Genomic DNA, 16,030 nt, shown 5'->3' on the forward strand with positions numbered 1-16,030 from the left:
CATGTCCTGGGGAAAAATCTGGCATCACAAAGACTTCCTGATAAACCTGTGAAACCTGCTCTGCTAAGAGTGCTTTCGTTCATATGTTAAGGGTTCGAGCAGGAAAACCTAAAACTCTGTTCCTGACAGACTCGGACTAATGCTAAGCCCTCACATTTCTTCGAAATGTTATCTACTGTTTGATCCTTGCCACCCTGTATTCCTGTGTATTATAACCCAATAAAAGCCCTTGGAGGAAGGGGCTCGAGGCCTTTTTCCCCTGAGAAACTGGCCACTGCTCAAGGCCTTTTTCCTCTGGGAAACTGGCTACCTCTCCTCCCCAAGCAGATCACATCATGTCTCTGTCTTGTTTACTTTCATTCACAGCACATGGGGGGACTTGCGAGGAAAGTCCCACCCACAGTAGAATTCAAAAGAATGAGAATAGCAACACGAGTATACCAATTCATACTGCATACCAATGGTGCTGAGGTCATTTTTGTTGATGTAACACACCATTAGATTAAATTAATTTTAGGTCAATAAATAGGACTCCCGAGGGTTGGAGGGGTCCTGCCATTTTATAAGAGGAACTCTCAGAGCACACCTACCACATCAAATCTGCTCAAAGTGTGGTCTGTGAACTCTTTTCATTAATATTCAATGAGATGAACCCAGAAATCAGGAATGTGTGTTCAGAAGCTCTTAATGCAATTTGACATTGCCAGAACATCCAAGCTCAAGACCGACTTGTCTAGCTAGGTAACAGACTCAGTGTGTCATTAGGCTAGCATGGTGAGTCAAACATGGCCCAAGTTGCATACCAGGATTGGTCTGCCACAGATCAGAGACAAAAAAAAAAATCCTAGTCCTTCACCATAGACAGTTTGAAAAGCACTGATCAACAGCCTGCTTCAAAGTCATCAGAAAAACTAAAATTAGAAAAGTCAGCATTCATGCTGCTTGTCACTACCAAAACTACTTAATAAAGACAAGGATTCAGTCTTTTGGGACACTTTATTCAGATGCCAACAATCGGAAAATGGAGGGTTATGTACTCTCAAAAACCATCTTTTTAAAAAAATTTTATTATTGTTCAAGTACACTTTTCTGTCTTTTACTCCCATCCCAGCCCACCCCCTCAGTGCTAACATCTCATTTCTAGCTGACCTTTTTAGAAGGAGAAAAAAGGGTAGGTAAGGGGTTTGGGAAAAATGGTTCATAGGACAAGAGGTGCCGTCCAGCAGCAGCAGCAGCATCGATTTTCCTAGCATCTCTTTAGCTGCTACTCACCAATTCTTTCCCTGCAGCAAGTGTTCCCTCCCTGGAACACAATTCACAGACCCCCTTGAGGCACAAAGGTCGAACTGCGTGTGGACCTTCTGCAGTCACGTGGCCATGCATTCCAGTTCCTGGAATAACAGCTTTCCACTTGCATCAATCACTTCAGCCTACCAACTAAGGCTAAAATCTTTAACTCTTGAGTTTCCCTATCAGAACCACTGCACTTAACGTGATAGGAAAACTACTGCAGGACTTAAAAGGCACAGCAACACTATATACGTAACTGAACTGTTTTCTTGGGAAAATCCACGCCCGTACTAAATAACCTCCCTGACATTTTCTGTCCCACTGGAGATTTACAAAGGCAGACAGAGGTAATAATACATCTTAATTACCCACTGTGTGTAGAACACTGTACAGACAGTTCTCAGGTTACCAAATACAATACCATGTCACAGAACACACTACATTTTCCCTTAGAAGCAATTTTACTAATGGTGGGAGTACCCTAGCGTGTACAAGTTAACTTAACCTAACAAGTAAACTACATAATGTGTATTCTAATTTGACTTCTGGGTCTCTAGAACAGAAATTAAGGTGATAGAGTGAGAATGAGGGGAAGTAGAGAAAAGGTTAAACTACACTAAACTTTTGAGACTCGACTTCTTTCATGTCTCATCTACCTTTCCATGACTTCTCAGACAACCATCTCTCCTCTTATGCTCCCCTAGTCTCGCAAAATGCACTACTCATCAGTTATTTCATTCCCTTTCCTTCAATGTAGGTAATCTCAGGTACTAAGGAGATAAACAGATTGGATTATAGTAAGGCGTGCAGGACTAATAACCTCTTAATCCTCCACAGACATTTGCTTTTGTGGAGAATGCTTATATATTTTAACTCAACTAATTCTCAACGGGAAAGTGCAAGAAAAGGAAAATGTCATCAGAAACTAAAAAGAAAATAGAAAATAGATGAGAAAATAGTTTGAGAAAATAGATGAAACTATTCTAGGTCAAGAAAGCAGGATGACTTTTGTCTGAGTTGCCTTCTCCCAATCACTTCCTGATTTTCAGTTTCTCTCTTTTTCTAATTATTGCATAAAGTTCCCAATTTTTTTTATAGTGAGTCTCAGCACTAAGAGTGGAGATGGTCATTGGTAAAAATGAATTATTTGTGCATGAGGTATAAGTCAAGGACGGTTTCAGTGAGAACTGGAGGAAGAACTACACAAATACTGGAGAATATTTGAAATACCATAAATACTGAAAATTGAAAGAAATCTTGGAGATGATCTAACCTGGTACATTGCAAAGTGTGATATGTAAAATATTTTTAGCTGGTGTGCTGGCAAATTATTAAATTAAATGAATTAACATAGTGAAGAAATCACTCCCTTTCCATTCTTTTTCAAGTTTTTTATTATCCTGAATAATAACTCAGCTTACAAAGGATTTAACACTTCTCTAACTGTTGCTTATTTTCATAAAGAGAGCGGGCCTATAACTCAGAATCATGAGGCAATGGTCTCTTTATAGCATTTAATAAAATTTCATTTTCACTATTATTTATTTTAACCATAATCTCAGAGAGCGGTATTTTTTTCAAACTATGAGGAAGTCTATTTAGAAAGTTACAGAAATAGAAGAAGTAGAAGGGGCTTAGGAAATAAGTTACAGAGGCAAAAGACAAGTTCTCAGAGCTTAGGAGAGAGGAAGGTAAAGGTAACGCAAGGCGGGGGAAGTGGAGGGAGAGAAGGAAGGTGCAGGTGAGCTCCAGAGAAGGGAGAGCATGGAAAGTGGTACTGATTTTCAATTGGTGATAGTGATATTAAGTTTCTACTAAGACACATTCACTAAGGGGGGAAAAAGTTCAAAGAAACTCTTAAGTAAATTGTGTAAGTGGTACACAGATGTAGAAAAGACTTATGGAGGTGATATGCAGAATATTGAAGCTGGGGGAACACTGACCTAGCCTGAATGAGCTTCACCTTGAATTTAAAACTCATGGGAAAGATATGCATGGGTGTAGGAGAAAAAAAACAGAAATGGCATTAGGGTAAAATGCAAACCTGTCATCTGTAAGTAGAGTAGTTAATTCCTCTGAACAGACTCACAGGTGTGTCCAAACTGCAGGGCCACATGTGGCTCAGGATGGCTTTGAATGTGGCCCAACACAAAATTGTAAATTTACTTAAAACATTATGAGATTTTTCTGTGATTACGTGTTGAATGTATTTAATGGGTGGCCCAAGACAAGTCTTCTTCCAGTGTGGCCCAGAGACGCCAAAAGGTTGGGCACCCATTAAAGAGATGGGGCCACAAGATTAGAGCTTACAAACTTCAGTGACAAATCTCTTAAGAACCTCAGTTTACATTTATACACTCAATCTATAGCATTACCCATATCAGGGCATTTTTCTACCTCCTCTTTTTACGAGCCAATCCTTTCAGACTTCCCACCATTTATAGATCTTTCAGCACATTTTTCTCTTGCAGCCAGAAAGAGGATAATCCTATAATAATACAGGAAACTTACATATAGTATAGCATATATCCTTAGTCTAAATAACAATTAACAATTCAGCATGATCAAGCTCAGTTCAGATGTTGTCAATAACTGTGGGTCAGTATGTGAAAATTTTAACCATTAATGTAAAATGGCTTTGTTTCAGGTCAACAAATGTTTATTAAACACTGAAATATATTCCAGGAATTGTGCTAAGTACTGAGGAATCACGATAAAAAAGACTCAGTCCCTGCCTTCAAGACATTCAGTGGTACAAATTATATGAGTCACATTAATAACAGACCCTGGGGACACTGGGCCTCAGCGGACAATGTAAGGGGTGAGCCTACACCCATTCCCTGGGGTCCTCCAGGGTGTCCTTGGGATGCCAGATTTTTTACCTAGGCAAGAAATTCGGTTGACTGAAAAACTACCAATGAAAACAATCCTGTGTTTCATGTGTTTTCAGTCAGATTTTTCTGGTGAAAACAACAGAAAAAAGGAAAAAAAGACCTGCCTCCCCCAGAAGTTACTGAAACATGCAACATTATGTGACTCTCAAAAGCATTGTGCTGAATGCTAGAAGTAGGGCAAGAAAAGTACACACCACATGAATCCTTTTATATACAACTCCAGAAAAGGCACAATTAATCCATGGTGCTAGGAATCAGATCAGTGGGGACCTAGAGCCACGGGTGAGGGGCAGGGAGATGGATGACTGAGGGGACTTGGAAAACTGTGGAGGGTTATGGAAATGTTTCATATTTGCATTATGGAATTAGTTATGTGGGTGTAAACATCACTCAATCCTTACTGCATTCTAAATGGCTGCATTTTATTGTATGGAAATTATACCAGAATAAACTGACTTTTAGGAATACGAATGATAAGCCTAACCATCTTCTTTCAGTCTCAATTAAAGTGAAAAGGCTTAAGAAAGGGCATCTTATGGACCCAATAACCTTGAGATTTCAAAGGGCTGGGCTACTTATTACTTCCCTCTGAGATAAGGAGGAGGTTGAGGTGAGGAGAGCCAGTAAGGAGAAGCATGGAGTGAATTTTATCCACCTGCTCTCACTACTCAAGGTGGCACAGGCTTCCACAGCACTTCCTGAGCCATTCAAGCAGAAAGTGAGTAAACGTTATGTTGTTCCCCTAAACTGTAACATCATGTTTGCTGTGGAAAACAGGACCAGAGTGTGCAGGGCAGAACTGAACTGTGCCCACCAGACTCGTCACTGCACAAACCATGCGCAGAAGGCCAGGCCCCTGACTCATGTTTTCCTTGGGAGCTGTGTAGGTGCCAGGGGTCAGGTCTAGAGATGTCCCTCTCAGCCAGCAGAGGCTAGAGTTCTGCTACCTTTGGGAGGGCTTCAGTCTTTCAACTTGTTCCTCCACTGTTGGGCAGTTTCATTTCTCACAAAGTTCTTCGTACAAAGCTCCAATGCTAGAGTTCGGCGTGTATTGCCAGCGGGAAGAACAAGGCTGAGCATACAGCATGGACTTGGTGTCAATGTCTCCTGGGCAGCCACACCCCCATCCCTCAACCCTTCTTCTGTGACCCCATTTCAAATGGGCACAACCTTGAATAAAGCTGTGAAGAGTAACAGAGAAACCTCATGTAAGTTGTAGTGGGGAAGGCCTGTAGGTGGAGCTCTCCAGCCCTACCACTAGTTGTCAATTACCCCAAACAGGAAGACACTTGCATCTCCATCAGGTGTTTTCTAAGTTACTACCCCAGCAGGAGGAAGGTTTTCCCTAGCCTGGCAACAGCTCAGCCAATGAGACTATCACAACCCAGCCAATGAAAGACCACTGCATTTCCAACTCCCAGTCTGTTCCAATGGACTCTGTGTGTAACATCCCCTCTCAAACCCCCATTTTCTCTATAAAAGAGTGTTTCTCTGCTTTGTCCTCAGGATAGATGGTGCCTGGTTCACCATAAGACTGCATATCTATATCCCAAATTACAGTTTTTTGTTGTTCCTAAATAAACCCATTTTGCTAAAAATAAATAAAAAGTAAATATAAACGAGTTATACTATACTTATGAAATCTGTCATGATTCATAAAAGTTTCATGTTGAATTTGCCTACTACTTACAGAAACTGTGATGCAAGATATTGCTACCCCCATTTTACATACAAGGAAACTAAAGCTTTATCAAGTTCACAGCCTAAGCTTATTAACAACGCATTAGTAAGCAACAGAGAAAAGTCTGAAGCTGAATCTTGCCTTCAAATAAGTGCTCTACCTGCAATACCAGCCACCCAAAACTATTCCTCTCAGATTTCTGCTTCTGGCTGTAATGAAGTAACATGTTCCCACTGAGAACTTATAGTCAGAAAAACATGTATAAAAATAAAATCTATTTCGTGGCATTAATCTATTTGACATCATTAGAAAATTGCCTTAGCACTCAGGATTTTAAAAAAATATTTTGTTTATTTTAAATATACTTTATTGATTATGCTATCACAGTTGTCCCATTTCCCCCCTTCACTCCCCTCCACCCTGCACACCCTCTCCCACTCACATTCCCCTCTTTTAGGTCATGTTCACGTGTCATAAGTTCTTTAGCTTCTACATTTCCCATATTCTTACCTTCCTGCTGTCTATTTTCTACCTACCATCTATGCTACTTATACTCTGCACCTTTTCCCCCTCTCTGCTCCTCCCACTCCCCTGTTGATAACCCTCCATGTGTTCACCAGTTCTGAGGTTCTGTTCCTGTCTAGTTGTTTGCTTAGTTTGTTTTTCTTTCTGTTTTAGGTATGGTTGTTAATCATTGTGAGTTTGCTGTCATTTTACTATACCTGTTTTTTATCTTCTTTTTCCTAGATAAGTCTCCTTAACATTTCATATAATAAGGGCTTGGCAATGGTGAACTCCTTGAACTTGACCTTATCTCAGAAGCATTTTATCTGCCCTTCCATTCTAAATGAAAGCTTTGCTGGATAGAGCAACCTTGGATGTTGGTCCTTGCCTTTCATGACTTGGAATACTTCTTTCCAGCCCATTCTTGCCTGTAAAGTCTCTTTTGAGAAATCCGCTGACAGTCTGGTGGGAACTCCTTTGTAGGTAACTCTCTCATTTTGTCTTGCTGCTTTTAAGATTCTCTCCTTATCTTCAATCTTGGTTAACATAATTATGATGTGCCTTGGTGTGTTCCTCCTTGGGTCCAGCTTCTTTGCGACTCTCTGAGCTTCCTGGACTTCCTGGAAATCTATTTGCTTTGCCAGATTGGAAAAGTTCTTCTTTATTATTTGCTCAAATAACTTTTCCACTTGTTACTCTTCCTCTTCTCCTCCTAGTATCCCTATAAGTCAGATGTTGGAATGTTTAAAGATGTCCTGGAGGCTCCTAAGCCTCTCCTCATTTTTTTGAATTCTTGTTTCTTCATTCTTTTCTGATTGGATGTTTCTTTCTTCCTTCTGGTCCACTCCATTGATTTGAGGCCCTTCTCACCACTATTGGTTCCCTGAGAAGTTTCCTTCTCACCACTATTGGTTCCCTGTGAATTTTCCTTTATTTCAGTTAGCATAGCCTTCATTTTTTCATCTAATTTGCAACCAAATTCAACCAATTCTGTGGGCATCCTGATTATCAGTGTTTTGAAGTGTACATCTGGTAGGTTGGCTATCTCTTCATCACTTAGTTGTATTTTTTTCTGGAGCTTTGATTTGTTCTTTTTCGGGGGCCATTTTTTGGGGGTCTTGACACACCTGCTATGTAGTGAGGGGGTGGAACCTTAGGTGTTCACCAGGGTGGAGCAACCCAGTTGCTGGGTTGTGATGCTGTATGTTGGGGAGGGGTCAGAGAGAGAACAATGTCACTTCCTCTGCTCTCTGCTGGATTTTAGTCACTTGCCCCTCTTCCTGCAAGCAAATTGGGCCCTTCTGGTGCTGTTTCCTGTGTGGGTGGGTTTGTGTATGTTCCAAGACCCTGTGGGTCACTCCAACAAACTCTCCTGTGAGGCTGGGAGTTTCTTCTGGCACCTCAAACCCCACAGGTGTTTTCAATTGGTGTTTTGAGGCTTTATTTAAGTGTTCTAGGACCCTGGGTTGCGTGGCCTGTCTCACTCCCCAGTTTCGTCTGGTTTATCTGTATGGGAAATGTGGGACCGCCTGGCCAGCCAGCCGCCTTGTGCTCTGAACCCCTTCACCATCTGCCACCTCGGTGGGTCCACCAGCCACCCTGCCATGAGCCCTCTCTGTCCCGGCTCTTTGACTCTGCCCCTCCTACTAGTCTGGATCAATATGTTTAACTCCTTGGTTGTCAGACTTCCATACAGTTCAATTTTCTGTCAGTATTGGTTGGTTTTTTTTTGTTTTTAAATGGTGATTGTTCTTATTTTGGTTGTGCAAGGAGGCACAGTGTGTCTACCTATGTCTCTATCTTGGCCGGAAGTCCTGTTTATTTATTTTTAGACAGGGGAAGGGAGGGAGAAAGAAAGGGAGACAAATATCAATGTGTGGTTGCCTCTCATGTGCCCCCTACTGGGGACCTGGCCCACAATCCAGGCATGTACCCTGACTGGGAATTAAACCAGTAACCCTTTGGTTTGCAGGCCATGCTCAATCCACTGAGCCACGATAGCCAAGGCAAGCACTCAGGATTTTAGAGTACAAGGTTACAGAGATGAGGGAAGGTCAAAATGTGGCCTACCAAATAGAAAAACAATGCAGAAAATCAATAAGCCCAAAAGCTGGTTTTAGGGGAAAGGGGCTGATAACATTCACAAGCTCCTACCCAGACAAGACTGATCAAGAAAAATATGAAGTGAAAACACATTATCAGAAGAGAAAAAGAGGACATCACTACAGAACTAAAAGATATTAAGAATAAAAGGGTATATTTTGAACAACTTTATGCCAATAAATTGGACAACTTAGATAAAATGGACACATTCACTGGAAGTCAAATTATCAAAAATTGACCCAAGAAGAAACAGAAAACTTGAATAGCCAGCCCAGTGGCAATGAAAGAAATTGGAGAGAGGGAAGATGGTGGAGGAGTGAAGGGAAGCCACACTAACCTCCTCCCAGGACCAATCTGGAATTACAACTAAATTGTGGAGAAATCACCCAGAAGAAACAACTGAACAATAGCAAGACCTCAGACAGACAAACTGTCAGTCTGAGTGAGCACTAACTGACTGGTAAGGAGTGTGATGGAGGCTCAAGAGGGCTGGCTGGGCACCCACAGGCAGTAGTGTGGGAAGGGCAATTAAACAGCCATTTGGATGCCCCTGAGAAGAGTGGGGTCTTAATCCTAAGCTGGGATCCCCAGGCCTGCTAAGGGGTCCCAGGCCTGGCACTAGCAGCAACTAGCCTAGATTCACAGCTTAGCTTTGCCTGGGAATCTCCAAGTCCAGCATAAGTAGCAGCCATCTCAGATTGCTTCATAACTCAGGCAGGGTGGTCCCACAAAACACAGAAGAGAGCTGACCTAGTCCTGCATCACCTGGGGAACCACAGGGCTGGCACACTCAGTGGACAGCAACAGACCACATTGGAGCACCACCACCCTGTCCCTGCATAGCTGATCCTCCACTGAGGGTGGAGGTTAATGGTCAGTGGTTATGGCCAGTCGTTGCAGATGACTGGCCTCAGTAAATCCCTCCCATTGACCTGCCCCTAGTAATCAAGGCTCAATCACAAGAGGAGGGTACACTCAGCCCACGCAAAGGGTGCACCTCAAGTACCCAGCTTGGATGATAACGGAAGCTGTGCCACTGGACCCTTAAGGACACCTACTGCATTAGGTCAAGCTACTGAGGCAGGGAGTCATAGCAGCTCTACCTAATACAAAGAAACAAATGTAGGGAGGCTGCCAAAATGAGGAGACAAAGAAACTAGGCCCAAATGAAAGAACAGAGAAAAACAACTAAACACAATGGAAATAAACAATCTATCAGATGCAGAGCTCAAAGGATGCTCAAGGAACTTAGTGAGGACCTCAGAAGCATAAAAATATCCAGTCAGAAACAAAGGCTACACTAATTAAACTGGGGGAAAACTGGGACAATTGCAATAGCATAATCAATAAAATATAATTTAAAAATTTTTCATCTAAACCCTGAAGTCTTAAATTTGAATTGGCTCATACTCATGAGGATAGTTACTATTAAAACAAAGAGAAAATGACAGATACTGGTAAAAATGTGGTGGAAGTGGAACCCTATGAATTACTGGTGGGAACGTAAAATGGTGTGGAAAACGGTATAACTCTTCTTCAAAATATTTTTTAACAGTTGTATTTTTAATTTTATTTTTTAAACATTTTTATTATTGTTCAAGTACAGTTTTCTGCCTTTTTCACCCATCCTTCCCCACTACCCCAGCCCTCCCCACTTCCCTCCCCTGTTCCCACCCCCGCTTGTTACTGTCCATGTGTCCTTTATAATTGTTCCTGCAAACCCTTCACCCTTTCCCCCTATAGTCCCCTCCCCACTCCCCTCTGGTCACTGGCAGCCTGATCTCAATTTCAGTGTCTTTGGTTGTATTTTGCTTGCTTGTTCATTTGACTCAGGAATTTCACTGCTAGGATTATATCCTAAGAACCTTGAAACACCAATCCAAAAAAACTTATGCACCCCAATGTTCATTCATAGCATCACAATTTACAATAGACAAGTGCTGGAAGCAACCTAAGTGCCCATCAGTAAATGAACGGATCAAAAAACTATGGTACTTTACCCAATGGAATTTTATGCAGCAGAAAGAAAGGAGTTCCCACCTTTTGTGACGGCATGGATGGAACTGGAGAGCAATATGCTAAGTGAAATAAGCCAGGGGGTGAAACACAAATACCATACGATCTCACCTTTAACAGGAATTTTCTTCAAAATATTAAAGATAGAATTACCATATGATCCAGCAATTCCACACCAAGGTATATACACAAAGCAGTGAGGGCAGGGACTTGAACAGAGATTTGTACACCTATTTCATAGCAACATCATCCGGAATAGCCTAAAGGTAGAACCAATCCGAGTTCATCCACGGATGAGTGGATAAACAAAATGTGGTATATACATACAATAGACTATTATTCAGCCTTGACGACATTATGCTACAGTGGAAAAAAACCTGTCACAAAGGACAAACACTCATAGATACAGAAAGTAGAATGGTGGTTTCCAGGTGCTGGAGGAAAAAAGGAGTGAAAGGTGAGTGTTTAATAGGTACAGGTTTCTGTTTGGGAAGATGAAAAATCCTGGAAATAGATGGTGGGGGTGGCTGCAGAATGATGGGCATGTACTTAATGCCACAAAACCATACATTTAAAAATTGTTAAAATGATAAAATTTATTACACATATTTTACCTAATTAAAAATTTTAATAGGAAATATTAGCATGTGCTCATTATTTGTGTATTACTTTGAAATATGTACTTTTGAGTGCTATCCATGAAAAAGGTCTAGCAATATAGACAACCTAGTAGCAATAAATCCCCTTATCCACAAGACTGTATTTTCCAAATATTATTTTCCACTGAAAGAACCCGGACCCTTTGGAAAAGTGGTCAATTACAGTTCCAGGGCAAGAAATGTATGAGATGGTCTTGGGACACCTAGCTGATCCATAAAATAGAGATATTATTGAAGACAAATGGTCCTGTTAAAAGGACAGAGGAGCCAAAACGAAGGGACACCCACTGGCCAAAGATGGGACAGTTTAAACAAGGAAAAGAATCATGATTATGACTGATCGAAACACATTTATACTTAGACCAATGAATTTATATTTAGTCAAACTTTAGCCAATTTTACTAGACAGTTAAGTTGTTTCCAACTGAGCTGGGATGAGCAGCCCTTTGGTATTTTTTTGGTGTAAATTTTTAGAGGTAGGATGGTTGAAAGAATACTTTTGATGAAAAACATGACAAAATGTCTCATTATCCTCAAGAAAGTCAGAGCAGTTTTAGGATCACCGGCAGTGTGTGGCATTGCCCATCTCTCCACACCTTCTCCAAGTTTACAATCTATGATGTTAAAATTACAAATTTTATAATTGTGAATTTTAAAATATTTTATGTTAAAATATCTTTACTCAGCTGGTAAGCAAATATTGGTTTAAATTTTCATTTTTTGAGTACTAGTGAGAATGAAAATTTTTTCATATGTTTCAAATATGTATTGATCATTTGTGTTTATTACTTCAAATAGTATCTTCAGGTGAGGAAACTAAGGTTCAGAGAGGTTAAATGACTTGTTCAAGGACATGCAGCTTCTATGAAGCAGATAACTTTTTTCATATTCTAAAACAAAATGGGATTGTTCTTCAGTTTCTCAGAGTGAGCAATAATGCCAATGGAGCAAAGTTCTGTTGAATCCAAGAGTTCAAGGACATCTAACTAATACGTAAGTTTCTTCTGGCCAAATCATCTTTATAAAATATTGCTTGGAGAATTATTGTGAAGATTTAATTAACTACAATTTTTCTTATTCTTTATAAGTCTGAGATAAATTAAATCCAGATCAAAACTGGAGGAAGAAGAATTTGCTAAAAAGGGTGTCTGAATATGCTGACCGCATCCTTCTTAGCATCCATTGGTCTTAAGTGGCTGCACAGCTGTTGATACTGAAGGAGACCCTGCTACCCCATGACCTCCTTCTCCCATTACCACAGCACGAGGACAAAGCAGCTGAGTATGTTTTGGGATAGTAGAATATACCCAGCAAACTATTTCTAGAGATAATGCTCAGAAGCTGATGCCTTACTTTTTGTTGCTGAATGTCTTTAAAATTTTTTTTAATTGTATGTTTCTTTCATCTCTACCCTAATTGATATGTAAAGCCAGGCTGTCACCTGCTGGCTTAACCTTGTGTGGCAAAGTCAAAGACTCCTTTCTTTAATAACAAAAGAGTTCACGAGTCAACAATTTTTTTAAAAGAGTAACAATAAAGGAAATGCCAGTTACTAAAACGTTAAAAACAAACAAATGACAAAAAACAAAACAAAACAAAACAAAACAAAATGCTTGCCAAATGTAATCTACTAAGAATTGACCAAAGGTCTGTCTTGGCAAGATGAAGGAATTTGAGGGACCAGGAAAAAGGTAGATGTTAACATTCTATTGGGGGTGGGGGTGCAGGGATCCTAAAAATTCTTTTTACCTGGCTTAAAATTCTTATCGCAGGAGAGTAAGTTTCCCCCCCCCACCCCCCACCCCCCCAGGAACTGAGTGCTAAGATCCCCTTAGGAAGAGGGAAATGCCTCTTAACACATGTCCAATTTGAGATCATTTGTGGCCATGACTATGCCAGGCCAAGAGTGTAAAAGAATGGAATTTAAGCACCAGGGGGGTCTCTACTCTACCTCCTCCCCAAAGTGATGCTTCTGATAACATTTATTGTCTTAAGCAGAGAAATCACATAAAATTAGGTGCCAGTAGCAGCCATGAAGACAAGAAATTCAAGGCTTCAACCACCGCCCCATAAAATGCACATAGTTCCACTGGAACACAGCATGGTAGGATATCTGGGTGTCTCCTGGATACAGATGGCTGGATTCTTGAAGATCTTGCATAAAGTAATATTCATGTAACTCAAGCGTAATTTTCCCATAACAATTCTGTATTTGTTCCTCATATAAGAGGTAGTGGTTTAAGGTGCAGATTTGTGCATTTAGCTTGAGACAGTTTACCTTGTCCAATCCTTGCTCTTCCTTTTATTAATGGAGAGAATCAAAGCATCTTACTTAACCTCTTTTTGCCTCAGATTCCGCAGCTCTAAAACGAAGGTGATAACACACAGTATCTCATTTGATTGATTCTTCAAACAGCCCCATGAGTTAGCAATCAATAGTCATTAAGCTGTTGTTAAGATCAAATAAGTTAATGTGTATAAAGTGGTTTCAAAAAATGCCTAGCACATGATAAGTGTATCAGAATTATTACTTATTACTTTTTTTTATTACCAGCTAAAGCAGAACAGCCATGTGGCAATAGCATAAATGCAGTTTATAGTTCATTTGGCCCATGCACTTTGAACTTTGGGACTCTTAAGTTTTATTTCCAATTTAGGAGATTTTTATTATTTCAAAATAAGTGTATATATTTAGACTTTTTAATATTGCATTATTCTAAATTTGCATAATTAAATAAGCATAAAACAAGTATGCACTATATGGGCTTTTGCTACGAACGTGCAAGAGATTTAGGGTTCATTGCAATTCTAAAAAGCAATGACTACTGATCCATATTGATCCTGTACTTCTGAAGTTGTTCAGGGTGTGTATACAAAAGGCAGGCAAAAAGAGGGAGGGAGTTAGAAGCTGCCTACCCAGGCTGACTCAAACTAAAACCAGTGATAGTACTTCCTGTGCATCAGGTGCTGGTCTAAGTCTATTATACACAATTCTCACAATAACCCATTAAGATAACTATTAATGCCCCCACGTTACAGGTATAGAAACTGACACACACAAAAATTAAGTGGCTTGCCCAAGGCCACTCAACCAGTAATTGGTGCTACTGAGATTTAAACCTACATATTTTACCCCCAAACCCCAAGTGTAATTGTCTTACTATACCTCAAAAAATTGATGTAAAAAGTTCACTTTAAGTTCTTCCACATTTTTCCTCTCTTCAGGGCCTGTTTATTTCTGAAATACTGCTCTACCCCCAAATGTAATGGGCCTGGGTATGCTAAATAAACATTTTGGAAAATACAGAAAGCAAAAAGAATCAAACATATTATTACCAAAGATAACCATTGTTAAAATTTTAGTGTATTTCCTTCTAGACTTTTTTTCTAAGTCCATAGTTTTGTTTTATATGTTTGTTTTACATAGCTGTGAACAAATCGTATATACATTTTTAATCTTTTTTCTCTCATAGTGTTATAACATGCTATCCTAGTCTATTAGAAATTTCATAAACTTCCTTTATACAGGTTGCACAGTGTACTGTTGCATGGGAGTTCCATAATATATTTACTATTTCTTTCATGTTGGAGATCTGAGTACTTCTAGTTTTTTTACTGTGAGATGAATATCTTTGTTTCCTCTTTTTTTGATAGTTTCCCTTTTCCTGACATTTCCTCATGTCTTTCTCAGCACACAGTGACCTTGATATCCTTCTATCCTCCCTTCTCTCAAAACTTACTTTCTGGAAAGGAGCTGAAAAACTCACTCATAGCCAAGGGTGTACAACTTTTTGACCCCTCTGGGCAACAATGGAAGAAGAGTTGTCTTAGGCCACACAATAAATACACAAATACTAATGAAAACAAAAAAAAATCTGATAATATTTTAAGTAAATCTGATAAAAACTTAAGTAAATTTGTGTTGGGCCGCATTCATAGCCATCCTGGGACACAGGATGGACACCCTTGGTCCATAAAGCTTCATTTATTATCTCTTCTAAGATACTTGAATCAATTAACCCAAAACAATGAAGCTCTCTAATGGTGGAGTTTTAGTCACCAGAAAATCTAGCTGGTGGGATCTTCCAACCTCCGAGATGAGAGAGTAGGTTCCACAATAGCAAAAACATTCAAGGTTACTCAATGTTAGTAAATCTAAAGAGAAGGCAGTCTAGAGGTGCAAAGATGGTGATGTGGTGAAAAGAGGGCAACAGTTTGTGTAAACAACGGCAAGAAAACTGGGTAAAATAGAAGAAAATTAGAAAATTCTAATTTTCTAATTCTGCAGTGTGTTACGTACTTGGTACCACTTACCTAGTTTCTCCCAACTCTCATGTTTGCCTCTCCAATGCATTTGGCCTCAGGGAGGGGCCTGCCCACTTCCTTCTCACAATCACTAGGTCGGGATCTCAGTCCTGATTACTCTGGCAAGTCTCACAGTTTTGAGGCTTTTGTCAGCCACAGAGCCATTCCCAAAGAGCAGAAGTGAAGTTCTAAGAGGGCCCACCCCAAGCCATTTGTTTACTGAGGATCTTGTTGGACCTTCACCTCCTGGTACTCAACAAGGAGAGTTAATAATCCCCCAGGGCGGAGGGAGGCGAGATGGTTAGAGGCCTGGAGTGAAAGTTCACTGAATCCTGTACTGCCTTCTCGGCCAGAAGTCTTTCCCTCCTCCTAGATGCGACCTGGGGAAGCAAAGGGGACCCAAGGCAGAACTCAGTTTCCCCCAACTTTCCCCACCCGAAAGGGTACCACGACCTGCGGTGGGGCGCTGGTAATGGCTGGGGTGGAGAAAGCAGACGGGAGGAGTTGTGCAGAGTAAAGGCTAAACCCGAAGGGTCAGTGGCTCCGCCCTCTCTGGATTACCGGGAGGAGGAAACCCT

The sequence above is a fragment of the Sturnira hondurensis genome, unplaced genomic scaffold (assembly GCF_014824575.4).
Source record: "Sturnira hondurensis isolate 20B ecotype Veracruz unplaced genomic scaffold, ASM1482457v3 Scaffold0013515, whole genome shotgun sequence".
Lineage (NCBI taxonomy): Eukaryota > Metazoa > Chordata > Mammalia > Chiroptera > Phyllostomidae > Sturnira > Sturnira hondurensis.